General features: G+C 43.8%; 1 protein-coding gene across 2 annotated transcripts in view; it reads left to right on the plus strand.

Moving 5' to 3' along the window:
* Window positions 1-534: 534 nt before the first annotated feature.
* The window catches only part of GPD2 (glycerol-3-phosphate dehydrogenase 2), a 164,357-nt gene continuing 147,267 nt past the window's right edge, over window positions 535-17,624 (plus strand). Inside the window, exon 1 of one of the 2 annotated variants that reach the window (XM_062186967.1) lies at window positions 535-683. The gene's annotated coding sequence lies outside the window, so the exon portion shown is untranslated. Of the gene's footprint in view, window positions 684-1,180; window positions 1,323-17,624 lie in introns of those variants that run through there. The other variant, XM_062186959.1, reaches the window with a different exon arrangement.

Here is a 17,624-nt window from a genome sequence, read left to right on the forward strand (position 1 = left end):
TCTGCAGGAGCTGAGCTTAGGACCTAACAGAGTCCATACATCTCCGTCAGTTGCTAGAATTCTGCGGTATCTAAGGATATTAAGAGTCGATTAAAATAACCGCTGCGATTTCCATTCGAACTATTTTGGCTGCCTTCCTTTGGAAGACCTTTCCGACCACGTCCAGGTATTTTCCAATATCACGACAGAAATAATTATTAGTACAGCACCTAGAGGAGAGGTCTGAAAGAAGCGGGGTCCATTTGAACCCCACCTGCGCCCTCCTAGGGCCCCCTTAGCCCTTGCAGTGGCCACAAGTGCGCTGGGCATGCTCAGTGGGCAGGGTCGGGTTTTGGGGAGGGGGGGTGCAAATGGAAGCCTGCTGCTCGGCTGCCCGGCTCTGCGCCTCCCCCCACCTGTACGAGGCCGGGCCTGAGGAGCCTGTGCTCAGCACCCCACCCCGCCCGGTGCTTGGGCTTGGTCTTCCCAGCGTGTCTCCACGCTGACATTCAGGCGCGGGGTCAGGAGGCCTGGCGCATCTCCAGAGCACGCGCCGTGAGCCCGGGCCAGGGCTCTGGGCTCTGACGGCGAGGTCCCAGGGGTCCGCCTGCCTTCTCGACGCGTTTCTAGGCCCAGGGAAGCCGGCGTACCTGGAGGTGCCGACTAGGGGAAGCCAGATTTGGGGGCAGGCGACGAGGCATCAGGTGAGCCAGCGCCGCCGCGTGCAGGCGGGCGAATGTCTCCCCGCTCCCGGGCAGATGGCGAGGGTGGCCGGCGTGGGGGAGGGCTCAGGACACCAGATACCTCCTCCGGCTTCCCCGGCCCAGCTCAGCCCCGGCTTTCCTGCCCGAGCGCCCGCCAGCTGGCCAAGCGGCGCGCTGCGTCCGCCGCCCGAGGCGAGGGCCCTGGCACCGGCGGTGGCGCGGCCCCACCCGGCAGGCCCCGTGCCCGATGGCCCAGTCTAGTCGCGTTCCCTGGGCAGCCGGGACCTGGCTCGCCCTCCTCCCCACACTAGGCCCGGGTTCCCGCCTCCACTTCCGCGTTTCCCCGCTGGGCCGGAGGCGCCGGGGCCCGAGATCTGCGCGCTGCGTGCGGCCGCCGAGCCGCCGGGGTCGGGGCTCGGCGAGGGAGGAGGCAGCGGCGCGGGAGGAGGAAGTCGCCGGGGAGGCGGGGGGCGCGGCCGCGCAGGGCGCCTCGGGTTACACTCGCCCCGCCTGACCCGAGTGACACCCCCGCGCCTAGCTGCGGGCCCCGGGGCCGAGGCTCTGATCCTGGGAGGAGGCAGACTCTGCCCTGGCTGGAGGAAGCTGGTGCTCCCGCCGACTCGTGAGGATCCGTGTCAGGTGTGTGCTTCCCGGGAGACCCCCGTCTCAGACTCCCCGGGGGGAGCGATCCCTCTCTGACCCCGCGCGTCTTCTGGGATTCCGGTGGTGCTGTGGGTGGTGGCGGGAAGCTGGGGACGGATTTCGAATTTCCCCCTCATCGACAGACGATGGGCTGATTCTTACCTACGGTTTAGCTGTTTCTGTTTGGGGTGTAATAGATTCGCAGCACACTCAGTACCAGTGGCGAGAGTTGGTGTCTCATTCAAAGTTTGCGCAAACTTTTTAGCTTGTCCTGATGAGAAGGAGTGCTGCTCTCTTCTGAAGCGAGGGTGGGAACGGCTCTGAAATGGGGCTGAAGCTTTCGAGAAACTCAGATGCTTGAATGTGACAGTCCCCGGAGGAAATGGAAGGTGCACACTGATGAGCCTGAGTCAGCCTCCCTTCCCCACGTAGTGACTTCTACCAGCAAAAGTAGGTTTGCAGAGCGTTCTTTGGCAGGACGGTGCAACTGGGAGAAATACACTCTGCTCCTAGACTGGCTTTCAGCGCATGCAGAGGAGTTGCTGCTTCCTGGGACTGCCTTCCCCAAGAGTTGCAAAGTACTTTAGAGATTATCATGGGCAGCCCAAATTACTCAGCTCATGAGAAATATCATAGGAAGCAGCTAATTTAGTGAACTTGTGTAAGTGACAGAAGGCAGTATGTTCCACCGAGTCTGTATTGCTTCAAACAACTGTGTGTTGTGTATGCTCCAAATCAAGAGATGTGAAGTTTTTCGTTTGAGTAGGGACGGTTAATAACAACAGCCATTCTGGGCAGAGACACTTGTTGGTAGCTAATGTCCATTCTAGTCTTTGCGTCCTACAGTTCCAACTGGCCATCATACTCCTGTGAGAGACAGGCGCCTTGGCCAGTGGATGCTATGTGGGGTCTCCTGGTGAACCTTGTGTTGTGGACAGCTGCATTATGTATGTCAAATCACAAAACTCCCTTGGTTTTTTATCAAATTGACTCCGTATAATGTAGGAATACTTTAGTGAGTAAGGGACAAAGGATGGGCTTTTTGGGTTGAGAATCCACATTGCTGGCACAGTCCATTCTGATAGGCTCAGACAGTCACTTTCTTTTGTAAGGAAATTCTAAGCAGCATTACAAGTACTTCCTTTCCCTTCCCTTTGATTTTTTACAAGATGCATTGGCTTGGTTCAGTAACTGACAACAAGGCCACAGTGTTTCCAGTTTTCAGTGGGTTCTACTTTCTCTCCCCAATTTAGTTTCCATAGCTACCTAGTCTCATTGCAGATACTTTAAAAGATTAGATCACCATTGCACACAAATCATATTTGGAAGCTGTTATAACTCTGAAATTATCCTGTTTAGGTATTTGTTCAATATCAGAATGTAAGTTCTGTAGGAATAGGGTGTGGCCTGTGTTGCATGCTTTCAAATCTTACGTCTACAGTGGTGACGGCCTTGTTAAAAAAACTCAATATTTTCTCAATGAGTGATTGAATGTGGAACAAACTCCAACTGAATCTATCAGGAAAGGGGGGGGGGGGCAGAAACTTTGAATCTAGGTAACCTACTTAAACTCAGTTGTTTTATGGCAAAATATGGATAATGCCAGATATAACACAATAAAATAACTAGGGTATATCTGGAAGGTGGTAGGTAAACTTCCAAATATTATCTTCCTTCCTTATTTTTTTCCGTCTTTTTCAAAATGGAAACTTTGGGCGAAAAATATAACTAACTAGGGTAATTTAATTTTGCATGTTGTGCATGGGTTATCCAGTCTTTTGTGCCTTTCAATTTGGGGTGTGTGTGTGGGGACAGGGGGAGCAGAGGGAGTAGGGGACAGTGGCAGCTGTGGTTATTAGAGAAGACAAAACAATTTTCACATTAGTGTCTAATTTCTCCTTTTTATTTTTTGAATGTGATGATTGTTCTACCTAGGTTTTCTAAAACTTGATTCTCTCTACCTGTCAACACCCAGACTTACAGGGCTATCCTAAGTGCAGAAACAACATTTCAAAGAGAGCACTGCATGTTAAATATATGTACCACTTAGTTTCTTACATGAAGTGTAGGCTTGTATAGCATTAGATAGTGGTAAGTGCTAGATAAATAAAAAGTATGGTCGTCCTTTTTTGAAAAGTTTAGAGTTTGACAAGATAAAATATATACGTGTAAAACAATTGGGGACCCACACATAAGATCAAGATCTTAGACATATACCCAGTGGCTGGATATTGGCAATAACTGTTATGATTCTGGAAGGCAGAGGTTATCATAGGCTCAAGTCATTGTAGACAACTTGGTGGTGAAGGAAAATGTCAATTTAGTAACAGAGAGATTTATATTTTCCTGAAGATTATAGCAAAAGAAGATCATCTTTGTTTTAAGAATGGTTGCTATTTTGTACTTCAAAATATTTTGAAAAACCCAACACAACTGTGTACTTTTTTTTTTTTTTTGACAGGCAGAGTTAGACAGTGAGAGAGAGATACAGAGACAAAGTTCTTCCTTCTGTTGGTTCACTCCCCTAATGGCCGCTATGGCCGGCACTGCGCCAATCGGAAGCCAGGAGCCTGGTGCTTCCTCCTGGTCTCCCATGCGGGTGCAGGGACCCAAGCATTTGGGCCATCCTCTGCTGCCCTCCTGGGCCACAGCAGAGAGCTGGACTGGAAGAGGAGCAACTGGGACTAGTACCTGGCGCCCCAAACAGTACTAGAACCCCGGGTGCTGGTGCCCCAGGCAAAGGATTAGCCAAGTGAGCCACGGTGCTGGCCAACAATTGTGTACTTTTAAAAATAATATTTCTATTGAAAATTATATGGGAAGTCTTCATTAAAATTCTGGAAGAATACAGAACAGTATTTTTTCAATGTGTCTCTGAAGTTTAAAACCGGATTAGTGTTAAAAATTGTAACTCTTTATTCTTGTCACTTTTAACACACTTACTGAGAAATATGTCCGATGGCTTGCCTGTTAGCTGAATATCAGGGGAAAATTAATAATCATCCAGGATTTTTAAATAAGTAATCATTCAGGATTGTTATTTGGAGAGAGAGAGAGGAACTGAATGGAACTGAACTAAGAAGTTATTATCAGGGCTGCTTTGGCGTAGCTGGTAAGGCCTGCAGTGCTGGTATTCCATATGGGCGCCCATATGGCTGCTCCACTTTCAATCCAGCTCTCTGCTATGGCCTGGGAAGGCAGTGGAGGATGGCCCAACTCCTTGGGCCCCTGCACCCACATGGGAGACTTGGAAGAAGCTCCTGGCTCCTGACTTCAGATTGGCTCAACTCCAGCTGTTGCAACCAAATGGGGAGTGAACCAGCAGATGGAAGACCTCTCTCACTCTCTCTGCCTCTCTGTAACTCTGCCTTTTGAATAAATAAATATTTTTAAAAATTTAAAGAAAGAAGCTATTATCAGAGTAAGTTTCAGTTGTCCATCAAAATACTTAGATAATTCTAACATGTCTTATCAGATTTGAGATAAGAAGAAAACTTGGAAGTGGTGCATTAATGGAAGAAGAAATTAGTAATGGACATGCTTTACATTCCCTTGTTGTAGAATTACTGACGTCATGGGTGAAAGAAATGTCAGGAGTGAGAGAAAATCAGATTCAACTCCAAGTAAGGACAAGGGCCAAGGTGCTGTGTGCCAGGAAATCTCTGGCAACCTGATAGTAGACCTCCTCCTGTGACCAGGAATTGATCTCCAAATCTTTAAGAGGAAGGAAGCAAGAAATGCCAATGGTTTGAATACCTGAGGAGGTTTAGATTGTGATAGTGGTCAGAGTTTGTCCAAAGCCTGAATGGGGCCAATTTTTCTTTTTCTTGTTTTTGAGGTGTCTTTGTGTTTTGTATTTCTTACATGTAATATCTGTGCTCACTTTTCAGTTGATAATTTTGTTTATTTTTTAAAAAAATATTTATTTATTTATTTATTTGAAACATAGAGTTACAGAGAGGGAGAGGCAGCAAGAGACAGAGAGAGAGAGATCTTCCATCTGCTGGTTCACTTCCCAAATGACCACACGGCCCCTGGCTGGGCCAGGCTGAAGACAGGAGCCAGGAGCTTCATCTGGGTCTCTCACATGGATTCAAGGGCCCAAGCACTTGAGCCATCTTCTGCTGCTTTCCCAGGCACATTAGTAGGGAGCTGCATCAGAAGTGGAACAGCCAGGACTCAAACTGGTGCCCATGTGGGATACCAGCCCTGTAGGCAGTGGCTTTATCTGCTATACCACAGAGCCGGCCCCTGTTGATTTTTTAGAATCAAATTTCTGATGTGTATACTAAAACATAGTTTGTGGTTTTAATTATGTAAGGTTTAGTTCTATTTTTTCACTAAAATTAGTGGGAAGAAATAATTAATGGAAGATGTCTACTTCTCAACTAAAATTTCTTTGTCATTGTGCATTAATAAGAAATATATCTTCTCCATTGGTTTCCTGACACAAGAACTTCTAAAATCCTTGGAATTTCTGGAATGATGGTTATCTCGTTGAATGCTAATGAGATTTCATGCTAATGAGATTCTTGGTGGGCTCCTGGACAGCTTTTGGGTGGGGCTGGTTGCCAGATGACCCAATTATGTCATTAGAGGATTGGAATTTCAGCCCTACCCCTGACCTATGAGGAAGGGACAGGGGCTGGAGATTGAGCCAGTCACCAATGCTCAAGAATTTAATCAATCCTAGCTGTGTGAGGAGGGTGTTAATGGCAATCCCCAACTTGTAGCTAAGGCGGAGAGAAGTGCGAGCAATCTAGAGACCCAGTACTTGGAACTAGTGTCTGAAATGGGAGTTTTACCAAAATGAAATTGTTGTGAGTAGAGCAGTCATTTTTCTTTAGAATATGAATACAGCCATAAGACATTACTTGGGGACACCTTTCAATTTTTCGGCCAAATAAAATAATTACAGATGTGCTTTATTTTCCAACAGTGAAATACTGTAAAAGTGTGAATACTTTTTGGACAATGAATTATATTTAGATTTTTGAGCTTTAAAAACAAGTATCAGTGCTTTCTAAGATTTTCTTTTGTTTAATTCTATTCTGTGCTCTTCTTCAGTATTGGCTTTAATTTCTTAATCTTGCCATGCTAGGAATGACAGTAAAGGAAGCAACTGTAACATGGCAAGTTGTATAGTGTGTAGGTTCACATCTTTGTCAGTAAGTTAGTAATCTTAGTTGTATTTTAATATGACTGTTATTTATTTATTTATTTTTGACAGAGTTAGACAGTGAGAGAGAGAGGCAGAAAAAAAGGTCTTCCTTCTGTTGGTTCACCCCCCAAATGGCCACTGCGGCCGGCGTGCAGCACTGATCCAAAGCCAGGAGCCTGGTGCTTCCTCCTGGTCTCCCATGGGGTGCAGGGCCCAAGGACTTGGGCCATCCTCCACTGCACTCCCGGGCCACAGTTTAAAGCTGGACTGGAAGAAGAGCAACCAGGACAGAATCCGGTGTCCCAACCGGGACTAGAACCTGGGGTACCTGCGCCGCAGGCGGAGGATTAGCCTAGTGAGCTGCGGTGCCCACCGAACTTTGGAGTCTTTAAATAGGGATACATCTCCTGTGGAATTTCACATTCGGTTGCTCACTATCTTGTTCTGTAAAAAAGTTTTAGCATATTGGGAAAAACAAGTCCCACAAAGTATAACAGAAGCTATTTTCTGAAAGTGAGATTTCTAGAAGCTGCTACTGTCATAGACATCACCTCTGAGTATGGCTTGGTGGCACTGGGGTGACATATGCTTAGAAATCTTTATTACCTACTTACCTAGTCTAAAGTAGTCTTCAGAAGGCAGGACACATAGGAGGTACAAAAGTTTATGTTTAAATAAACATTTTAGGAAAATTTTGGTGAAGAATTTATGCCATTATTTCAATAAAATGTAAAAACATAATAAGATTCTAAATGCAGTGCTTCGAAGATGATAAAAATAACATAGTTCAGAGTACTAGGTTCTCAAAAGCTCTTTTCCTCTTATTCTGAGTAAGGAAAGGATGTTGTGTTTTGTTATGATAATGCCCAAACTACTTTGATCATGGCACTGGCTGCTCCACCCTTCCATGAATTCCTTTGCCCTATTGGATTAAGTTTTAAATATGTTATGGAAGTCATTGACTTTTCTAATCTTGTCCTGACATTGAAGTTCTGTCCTCATCTGTGCTGTGACCCAGCCACATGAGACTAATTGGTATCCTCTCTATGTATTCTTTCTGCCACCCCTATGCAAATGCCCTTGCTTCTATTTTACCTTTTGAAATCCTACTGATCCTTAAAGGCTGTGAACACTGGCTGCCAATTTCATGAGGCTTTCTTTCATTGCCCTGTGGTTTTGTACATTTCTAAAACCTTCAATTACTCTTTTGATGCTGTACATGAAAATACTCCTTAAATACTCCTATTTACTGTGATTTTTGGAAAATGTACATTATTTCATTTCCTGTAGGAGATCATGCAGAGCAGATGCTGGGTCTTACACAGTGTTATAGACCTCACATGCTAACCCAAGTGCCCTGCAGGTGGGTGACACCCAGTACATGGTTGCTGAGTGCATGACTCTCTCTGCATTCAGTCATCCTGTAATTACTCAAGAAATAAGTGATAGTAATGGGTTGGGTGTGGTTGGACAGCAGATAACACAGATGTATTACACATAATCAATTTAACTGTGTACTCTAAGCTTTATCTCATCTGTTTAAAATTTTAATAATTTATTTACTAATTAGAGAGAGACACAGACAGACACATACACACACAAAGAAAGATAGAGAGGGCTCTCTCCCATCCATTGGTTCACTCTTCAAATGCTCACAAGACTTGTGGCTGAGCTGGTACTGAAGGGGTGGGGGAAATTAAGGGTGAAGGGCTGGTACTCAGTCAAGGTCTCTCATGTGGGTAATAGGAACCCAATCGCTTGAACTTTCAATGCTTCCTCTTCGAGTCCAAATTAGTAGGAGATTGGATTCAGGAGCTGGAGCCAGAATTCAAACTCAGCTACACCTCTGTGATGTGACTAGGCTACCCCTGGGTAACCACTAGGCTAAACATCCATCCTAATCTTTTTCTCTTTTTAGGCCTACAATGTTTTCTCTGTAAATGTTTGGCAGTTTTAATTTTTGGAAGATATTTAGGAGAGGAAAGGAAATGACAGGCTGCAAACCAACATTTTATAAGCAATTCTTGAAGGAAATCAAAGCAAGAATCTACAGATGAGGAGGTACCTTAAAGTCTACCAAGGGCTCCTAGGGCTTCGTTCCTTTCTCTGATCTCTCCTCTCTGGGTTTCCTTTCTCTCAGCCTTTCCTCATTTAGCATTCATATTCAGAGGGCACTGTGTTTCTTGCATCTCCCTCCAGGCTTATGCTTGTAGGATCCATCACAAGTATATTTTCATGTTTTCTTTCATTATGCTGCTCCCCCACTTCAACTTACCATTAATTAGTTTGGATACTTATCTAAAAAATATAGGTTCATAAAATCTATTTATGAATTTTGTTATTTTCTTAAATTTGAAAGACAGAGAAAGAGAGAGAGAGAGAGGAAAGAGAGAGATCGATCTTCCATCTGCTGGTTCACTCTCCAAATGCCTGCAACAGCCAGGGCTGGGCAAGGTTGCAACTTGAAGCAAAAAACCTCAATCAAGGTTTCCCACATGAGTGGTAGGGACTATCACCTGCTGAGCCAACACCTGCTGAGCCATCACCTGCTGCCTACCAAGGTGTACATTAGTAGAAAGCTGGATTGGAAACAGGGTATGCAGGACTGAAACCAGACACTCCAATATGGAATACAGGGAGCCCAAGTGGTGATTTAAACACTGTGTCAAACTCATGACCAATTGTCACAAAATTGTAAAACAGAAAAGAGCTTAGAGGTTTATCTATACTTGGTCTTTTTATTATTAATAATAAGTATTTATTAAGTAATTGGTATTTGCTTTGATACGGTGCTGAGCACTTCGCATTCATTATTTCATTGTCAGCGGTGAACTCTGTCATCAGTGGGCAGATGGAGGCCCAGAGAAACTAAAGGCCTCCATCAAAGCCGTTTAGTTATTTTGTTGTATGGTAGAAAGGTGGAAAGAAATAATATACTCAAAAGACATGTCTATTCCCATTTCTGTGATGTATTTTCTGATTTTTGTCACTTTGTATCCCACTGATGCCTTTTATCACTTATATTTCCTAATACTTATTCTGTGATTCAGCATTTTCCACTAACAATACTGAAGGTGTTCAGAGTTGAATTCATAGTAGTGTGCCTGTCCAAAAACATCTTGCTTTTCATTTGTCTGATAGGAACCCAAGATATTGTTAAAAACATCTTAGTCTTAATGGATGTGGAAATAGCCTGCAACTTGATATAAATCTGCTTTTTCTAATCCTATAGCTGGGTTTGTGATTGCTACTGGAAAAATTAAAACAACCATTGAAAATGTAGTCACAGAGTCACCTTCTGCAGCCTTGGCCACAGGCAGTTCTTTTACTTGTTTCTAGATAGCACGTTTTCCCAGTTCTCACCACAGTTTTCCCAGACAATTAACGTTTTCACGGAAGGTTTACTCCACCCGTGTATCTCTTTATCTAAAGATGACTGTTAGTGGTTAGGGCAGACTAAACTTAAAAGAGAAGACCTGAAATAGATACAAGCTCAAGCACAAGCTTATTTCCTGCTTATGTCATAGTTTTGGTTGGTGCATGGCTTTCTTTACCTATGATTCAGGTACCCTGGCCCTTTTTATTTTGTGACTCAGCCGTCCCTTAGAGCTTTATTTTCAACTGCAACCAACTGGTGGAAAGTGAAAGGAAAGAAGCATATCCACTTTCCAAGTGTTTAGTCTGAAGTAGCATTTTGTGTTATTTTTCTGCGTCCTCACCTTCCATTCACGCACTGATGTTGGAAATCTGGCTTTGACCTCAGATGAATCTGTTCTTATGAGTATTGGTATCCTCTTGAGTGGTAAATCAGTGAGGTCTGGTTACTTGAAATTTCTGTGACTGCACATTCCCTCTCTTATGAAGTTAGGCTATTGTCACACTCTTTTCTTCTTTTGTACTACGTCTTACAGGTCTTTTTGCAGGATTTTCCCCTGGGTGTGGGAGTTCCTAGCATCTGTCCGTACTTCATTATCTTTTCTCTGTAGATGATCTATCTTTGTACCGGGTTTATCCATGTCCTTGATTTTAGTAATTCCCAAACTAACATCTCTAACCAGATTTTTCCCTGACCTCAGAGTCAGTGGGTGTTTCCCCTTGGAAATCCTGTAGTCAGGGACTCATCATATCTTCCTCTTCCTGTCCATGCAATTTTTCCTCTCATTGAAGAGTACCATCATCTTTTCTTTTTTTAAATTATATTTATTTATTTTTTTAAAATTTGGCATATAAACAATGTGGTGTTCCTTTTTTATATTTATTTTTTTATTTGAAAGAGTTACACTGAGAGAGAAGGAGAGGCACAGAAGAGAGAGAGAGAGAGAGAGAGAGAGAGGTCTTCCATCCACTGGTTCACTCCCCAGTTGGTTGCAACAGCTGGAGCTGAGCCAATCCAAAGCCAGGAGCCAGGAGCTTTCTTTGGATCTCCCACATAGGTGCAGGGGCCCAAGGACTTGGGTCATCTTCTACTACTTTCCCAGGCCACAGCAGAGAGCTGGATCGGAAGTGCAGCAGCCGGGACTCAAACCAGCACCCTTATGGGATGGCGGTGCTGCAGGCAGAGGCTTTACCAACATCATCTTTTCTGTTACCTATGTCATCCACTCAGTTGTTAAGTTAATCAATCACAAACATATGCCTATCTTTTTTTTGTAAATTTATTTATTTATTTGAAAGGTAGAGTTACAGAGAGGTAGAGACAGGCAGACAGAGAGAGAGAGAGAGAGAGAGAGAGAGACAGACAGAGAGAATCTTCCATCTGCTGGCTCACTCCCCAAGTGGCTGCAATGTCCTAAGCTGGGCCAGCCTGAAGCCAGGAGCCAGGAGCCAGGAGCTTTTTCCAGGTCTCACACATGGATGCAGGGGCCCAAGGATTTGGCCTGTCCTTCACTGCTATCTCAGGATGTTAGCAGGGAGCTGGATCAGAAGTGGAGCAGCTGGAACTTAACCTGTGTCCACATGGGACGCTGGTGCTGCAGGCAGCAGCTTCACCCACTACATCACAGTGCCTACTGTTTTTCTATAAGTTAAGGTATTAGTGGTATACAAAACAGGCACAGGTAGAGTTTGTATAGAGTTTGCATTCTCGAGTGTGTGTTGGGGTGGGGCCCGATAACCACTACAGATCAACGAGACATACAAAATGGTGGGAGCTGTGTGATTCTGGTGGATTGGGATTGTATGAGAAAGCCTGTCAGAGGAGCTGGCATTTGAACCTGCTCCTGAGTGACCAGAGGAACTGGCCTTGCAAAGGTGAGGAGCGCAGCATTCTAGGCAGAAGAGAGCTGGTGCCAAAAGCCGAAGTGTACTCTTGAAGAACTTGATAGACAGGAGGCAAATAAACCTCAGACATAGTGGGCGTGAGTGGGAGGTGTCTGTGTTGGCTTCCTAGGGCCACTGCATCAGATTACCACAAGTGTGGTAGCTTCCAACAGCAGAAATGGATCCCACATGGTTTGAGAAACCAGAAAACTGAAGTCAGTTTCATCGCACCAAAATCAAGCAGGTGCCCTCCCTCCTGAGGGGAATCCGTTCCTTGCCCCCTAGAGATTCTCTGATGAATTCTGGCACTTTGCTTCTGTGGTCACAGTGCCCTTCTATCTTCTGTATGTGTCAAAGTCCATATCTACTCCCATCTTAAAAGGCTATAAAGTTACTGTGCTTAGGGCCCATCCTAGTAACTCAGGAAATTTCTCCTCTCTTCCATCCACTGGTTCACTACCCAGATGGCTGCAATGGCCAGGGATGGGCTAGGCCAAAGCCAGGAGCATGGAACTCCATCCAATTCTCCTTCATGGCTGGCCTTGGCCCAAGGACTTGGGCCATCCTCTGCTGCTTTTTCCAAGCCATAAGCCAGGAGCTGGATAGGAAGTGGAGCAGCTGGGATACCATATGGCACCCATATGGGATGCTGGTGTCACAGGTGGTGCCTTTATCTGCTATGCCGCAGACACCCTCCCACCCCCACTTTGGTTTCCTCATAAGCGAACACTCACAGGTTCTGAGCATTAGGATATGAACATCTTCTGGGTGCTATTACGTACTTATTATTTACCACAATGTTCAAGAGAAGCTTTCAAAAGGAGCAAGGACTAGATAGATTTTGTAAGGCTTTATACAAAATAAGACATTTAGATTTCATGATAGGGTGGTAGAAGCCATTGGAAGATTATATGAAAGTGAGTGAAACAGTGTGATTTTTCTGTTTAAGCAGTGTCTCACAGTTTTTTCTATTATACCCTTTGAAGAAGAAAAACTAAAATAATTAATCAAAAATCTAAATTCATTTCTCCCAAACCTGAGCGTATTCCTTAAATACTAAGAAATATGATTTTGTTGGGTAGAGTGGGATGTGGAAGGGCTAAAGTTTCATTATAATGTACTTTTTTTCACCTGCCAAAAACTATTGTGGGTAATATTGCTTCCAGTTGGAATGCATACCATCAAATACGGTTCTGGCTGTTAGATGTTCGTAGAATTATGGGAAGTAGAGGAAGAATGACTGGAAGCAGAATTCTAGTTGAGAGTCTGAGAAACTGCCATTCTATGGATAAGCACTGTGCTAAAGATAGAAAGAAGTGGATAGATTCAGGATATGTATTTTGAGATAGAGTTGGGAGACTAAATTTGCCGAAAAATTAATAATATGGAGGGAAGAAAGAAGAATCAAAACAAAGGCTTACGATTTTATTGGACCATTTACTGAGAAAGGGAGAATTGAGAGAGAAGCAGACTTGACAGAAAATAGAAAATATCCTATTGTGCTTATATTAAGTTTGAAGTATTTTTGGGAAGACAACTGTTAGATGATTGGATGAATGGAGTTTGTAGTCTGAGAGAGGTATTGGCTGAAGGTGCAGAGTTAGGAATTATTTGCATTTGGTTTCTATTTGATACTGGAAGGAGTTATTATAGAGAATGCATAAATAGAGAAGAGGACCATTAGCACAATTAGTACATCGAGGAGCAGGGAGGATGGGAACGAAACCAGAAGAGCATAGTATCTAAAGCTCAGAGTTCAACATGTTTTAAAAAGGAGATGCTTTTACTGTTTCAAGTTAGGGACTATGTTTGGTGAAATTAGATCACTTGTAATTTTAACAGTCTGATGTATTGTTCAAGTAGAGAGGCTGAGAGAAAAGCTTATTGGAGTGAGTTGTGCAAGTTTCAGTGGTGCTTGCTGGTCTAGAATTTTTGCTGTGGAGGGAAGCGGAATAAAAGAACAGTTCTTGGAAGGGGAATAGTCCTTTGACAAGGAAGTTTTTGGTAGAACTAGAGGATTATAGGATGAGTTTCTAGGCCGGCAGAGTAATGAATTTGAGAAGAGAAGCTAATGAAAGCAAGAGAAAGTGATGGACAAGTGTAGGGGTAAAAGTCCTGCGGCATCAGGAAAAGCAGACAGCCCAGGCACCAATGGAGGGGTTGTTCATGACTAGCAACAGGGTATTCTCAGTATAAGGGAGGACTGCAGAGAGAATGGGTGTAGAACTTCCAGGTTGTGACTTCTGTGATGTGAAGGTGGAGTTCTTACCTCATTGCTTGTACTTTCCCAGTGATGATGGTGAGGTGGGAAGGGGTGAAACAGGTTTGGGAAGAGATTTGAAATGATTGTTTTGAAACATCCTGGACAAATGTAATAGGACTGCTGACCAGTGTGCATGGCTGCCTCCCAGGGTCTAGATTAGCAGACGCTGGAATTGGAAGCAGAGCTGGGATTCAAACCCAGGAACTCTCAATCTGGGAAATGGGATATGGAATGCTGGCATCCTGAGTGGTGTCTTAAGCACTGCACCAAATGTCTGGCTCCCTAAAGCCATAAATTTAAGCTGAGTCCTGTTGTGATTGTTTGTTTCCTTAGCTGTTTGGGTAGAGGTATGGAGAAGGCAGATCATTGAGCATAACCTTTTGTCTAATTTTAAGGGAAGAAAGAAACAGGAAGAGAAGAGCAAGGGAGTTAAAGAGAAATTATGAGTGATCTTTACCCTGAACTGGGCAGGAAGGGAAGTGTCAGAGAATGAAACAAATAGTGGGGTCAAAAGATTGGAGAGCCTGCTGCTGCCAAGATGTTGGAATGGAAATACCAGAGTAGAGGAGGTAGAAGAGAAGATGGTGTTGATAGTGTGGATTGCTTGAAGCTGAAGTCCCAGGGGCTGGTGCCGATAATCAGGTCACCCATGTTACAGGTTATGATAAGAGAGGGTGGCTGAGACAGAGTCAAAGAAAGGATCCTCAGAGGTGAGGTGGTTGAAGAACTGGGCTTCCATGCATGAATAGAAGACAACCAGCATGAAGACGGAGAGGAAATTAGAGAGGGAAGTAGTGCTCAGATCTTAAGTAAATGAGGGAAAAACAATAGTAATGGGTCATTGGGAGCAAAAAGGATCACGGCTGGTGGCCTTCAAAATGGGTAAGATTTTTAAAAGAAGAGAGAGGAAAAATTGAAAAGTAAACTAGAGAGACACTTAACTAGCTTCCAGATTGGGGGCTTGGGGGATATGAATAGGCTTGTTATTTAAAGTATTTAACAACTCAGATGGAAAGGGAACCACAGGTGCAGCTGTTGAATCAGGATCAGGGTCCTGTGAGCCTTTTGTAGAGCTGGGCATTAACTTTGTATTCACTTGATCTTAGGAGAGTCCCAGGAAAGGGGCTTGTCATCAGTTGGCTCAGAGATATATTGAGGTTTTACGAATTTATACAGCCTTCCTTATTTATACTGACTGAAAGATACACTGACTCTCCCCCTCCCAGGAAAGGATGCTGGGAAAACAGTGTTATGAAGGTTCATTCAGTCTTCCGCCTTCAGGTTAAATTTTACTTTCTCCATGTTTTCAAAGTTTCACGTTGGTGAAAAGAACATTTGGAGAAGAGAACATAATAGAAATTGCTGGGGATGGGTTTTGAGTTTCAGAGGGCAGACTAGCAGGAAAGAGGCCCAGGACGGTGAGCAACGGGGTGGACTGGGCTTCTGGAAGTGACTGAGGTCAAGGGCACTGTGGAACAAGCTGCGGTTTGTCCTGGCAATGTCTCGAGGGAAGCTGAGTGGGGACAATGTGGCAACTCCTGTTGATGGGTGGCCAAGGGTAAGCAAAAGCCTTCTCAGAGTATGGGTAGCCCCAGGTCACCTCCTGAAGATTTGATGGCCAAGTGGATTTCAAAGACCTGCTCAGGGGACTGCTTTTCGGTGACCAGCAGCACAAAGCACTCTTAAGGCCCTTTCTCAACTACAACAGTGGTGCAAGCCTTGGAGGAGGAGCTTTGTGTTTGGAGAAGCTGAGGGCTGCTGCTTCTGGAGACTTCTTAGCAATCCTCCCTCCAAAGCGTGGTTGAGCTCTGTGGTTTCCCCTCCATTGTCACAATCATTGTCTCAGTGTGGACCATCAGGAGTTTGTGTCTGGATGGGTACACTCAGTCTCCTGATTTTCTTGCTCACAGACTCATGTCCTATCAGTTACTCTCCCAACACTGCTTCGGTGAATGGGATGGGGTTGGAGGAATGTTCTTTTAAATTCAAATGTGATTCCATAGGGTCCTGCTAGGAATGTTATGAAGATTAATATAACATACTAGTATATAAATTGACTAGCAAAGTTCTCCTAACATAATAGTAGCCAGCAAAAGCTTGAAAGTCTGGTTTAACACATCTCTTGCCTCCTGGGCAAAGTCCGTATTCCTTTGAGCGGTATGGACTTCCAGCAGTTTACTCCACTTTGTCCATTCTCTCTGCTCACTTCCTCCCTTGTGACTGCTCAGACCAACCTGAGCTTTAGTCATGGTACAGTATCACAACCCTAGTTCTTGAAAATACCATGTTTCCTCATGCCATCCTTTGCTCATAGTCACTTTGGGGCTGGTGAACTTTCAGTATTACAGTTAGATGGTATTTATGGGCTTCTTAAACTTATCTGATGATATTTCCTTCCTCCTTTTCCCTCTAGGGGAAATTACTTCCTTAGCCCTTTGTCCAAACCTTATTTGTATCACTTGTATTTGTTTGAGAATTTTCTCTAAGTTATGAGTTCCTTAAAGGCAGAAATCCATAAATTAGTAACTTTTGCTAACTCACAGTAGATACTTAATAAATGTTTGTTGAATAAATAAACATCAATGCATATTTGAGTTTACATAGGAGCTTTCTTTTGTGAAATATAAATTATATTTTGTATGTCTTTTCTTTTCATCTTTTTAACACAGGACAGTTTTCTGATGGAGAAGAGGTTGAATGTAGAGAATGAATGTAGAAAAAAATTTGTGTCTATATAGTTAGCTTTTATTAACTGACTTTTTCATGACTACAAATTTAGTTGTCTAGTTTTAAAATTTAACATTTTTAGTATTTTTCCACATGCATTTCACATGTAGATATATACATAAATGTACACACTATTTTATCTTGAAAACAGGGCTATTAATACCCTTTTCCCCTCCGGCTGACTTTTATTATTTGAGTTATCCAGGGATTTTGCTTTCTGTTGTCATTGTTTTATGCTGAGTTGTAATCATTAACTTTTTCAGTGATATAACCAAAGAAGTACAATCAAACAAATGTGGTTTTCTGATATGTTTGATTAAGATTGTTTGGACATTTTCCAGTACCCACTTATAACTGCAGGGTCAGCCTGTGGAGCCTTCTGAAACCATGGTTAAAAGTCCAGTTACTTTTAAGCGTCTTCAAACCTTGGTTTCTGTCATCCAATGTGAATTAACTATGCATTACAAAGTACTGAGATAATGTAAATCAGACATACGCAATATGAATGTAGAAGAGTGGAAGGGCAAATGTGAAGTGAGTGGGTAGGAGTGTGTCATTCTTAGTGCAGATGGCTAGGGAGTGGTGGTTAGGGGAGGGCAAAGGTGGATTGGGGTGGTGTGCGTGTCTGTGGGAAGTGAAGGGAACTGCATGGTAGGGTCAGCTGGTTTGTGGGCTACAACAGACTACTGGCCTGGGGTTGACATGCTCTGAGTGAGTGAGAAAGCAAGACCCATTTTGGTACATAAGATGGGGTCACTGTTCCTAGGTCTTGCTTTGAGGTCAGCAAAAGTCACTCTAAGTGTTTTTATAATCATGAGATCAGGGTGTCATCCTAGAAGTACCTCCAATTCCTTAATTCGTAGAGTTAGCTGCTTTGGTGACTTTTTAA

The sequence above is a fragment of the Lepus europaeus genome, chromosome 1 (assembly GCF_033115175.1).
Source record: "Lepus europaeus isolate LE1 chromosome 1, mLepTim1.pri, whole genome shotgun sequence".
NCBI lineage: Eukaryota > Metazoa > Chordata > Mammalia > Lagomorpha > Leporidae > Lepus > Lepus europaeus.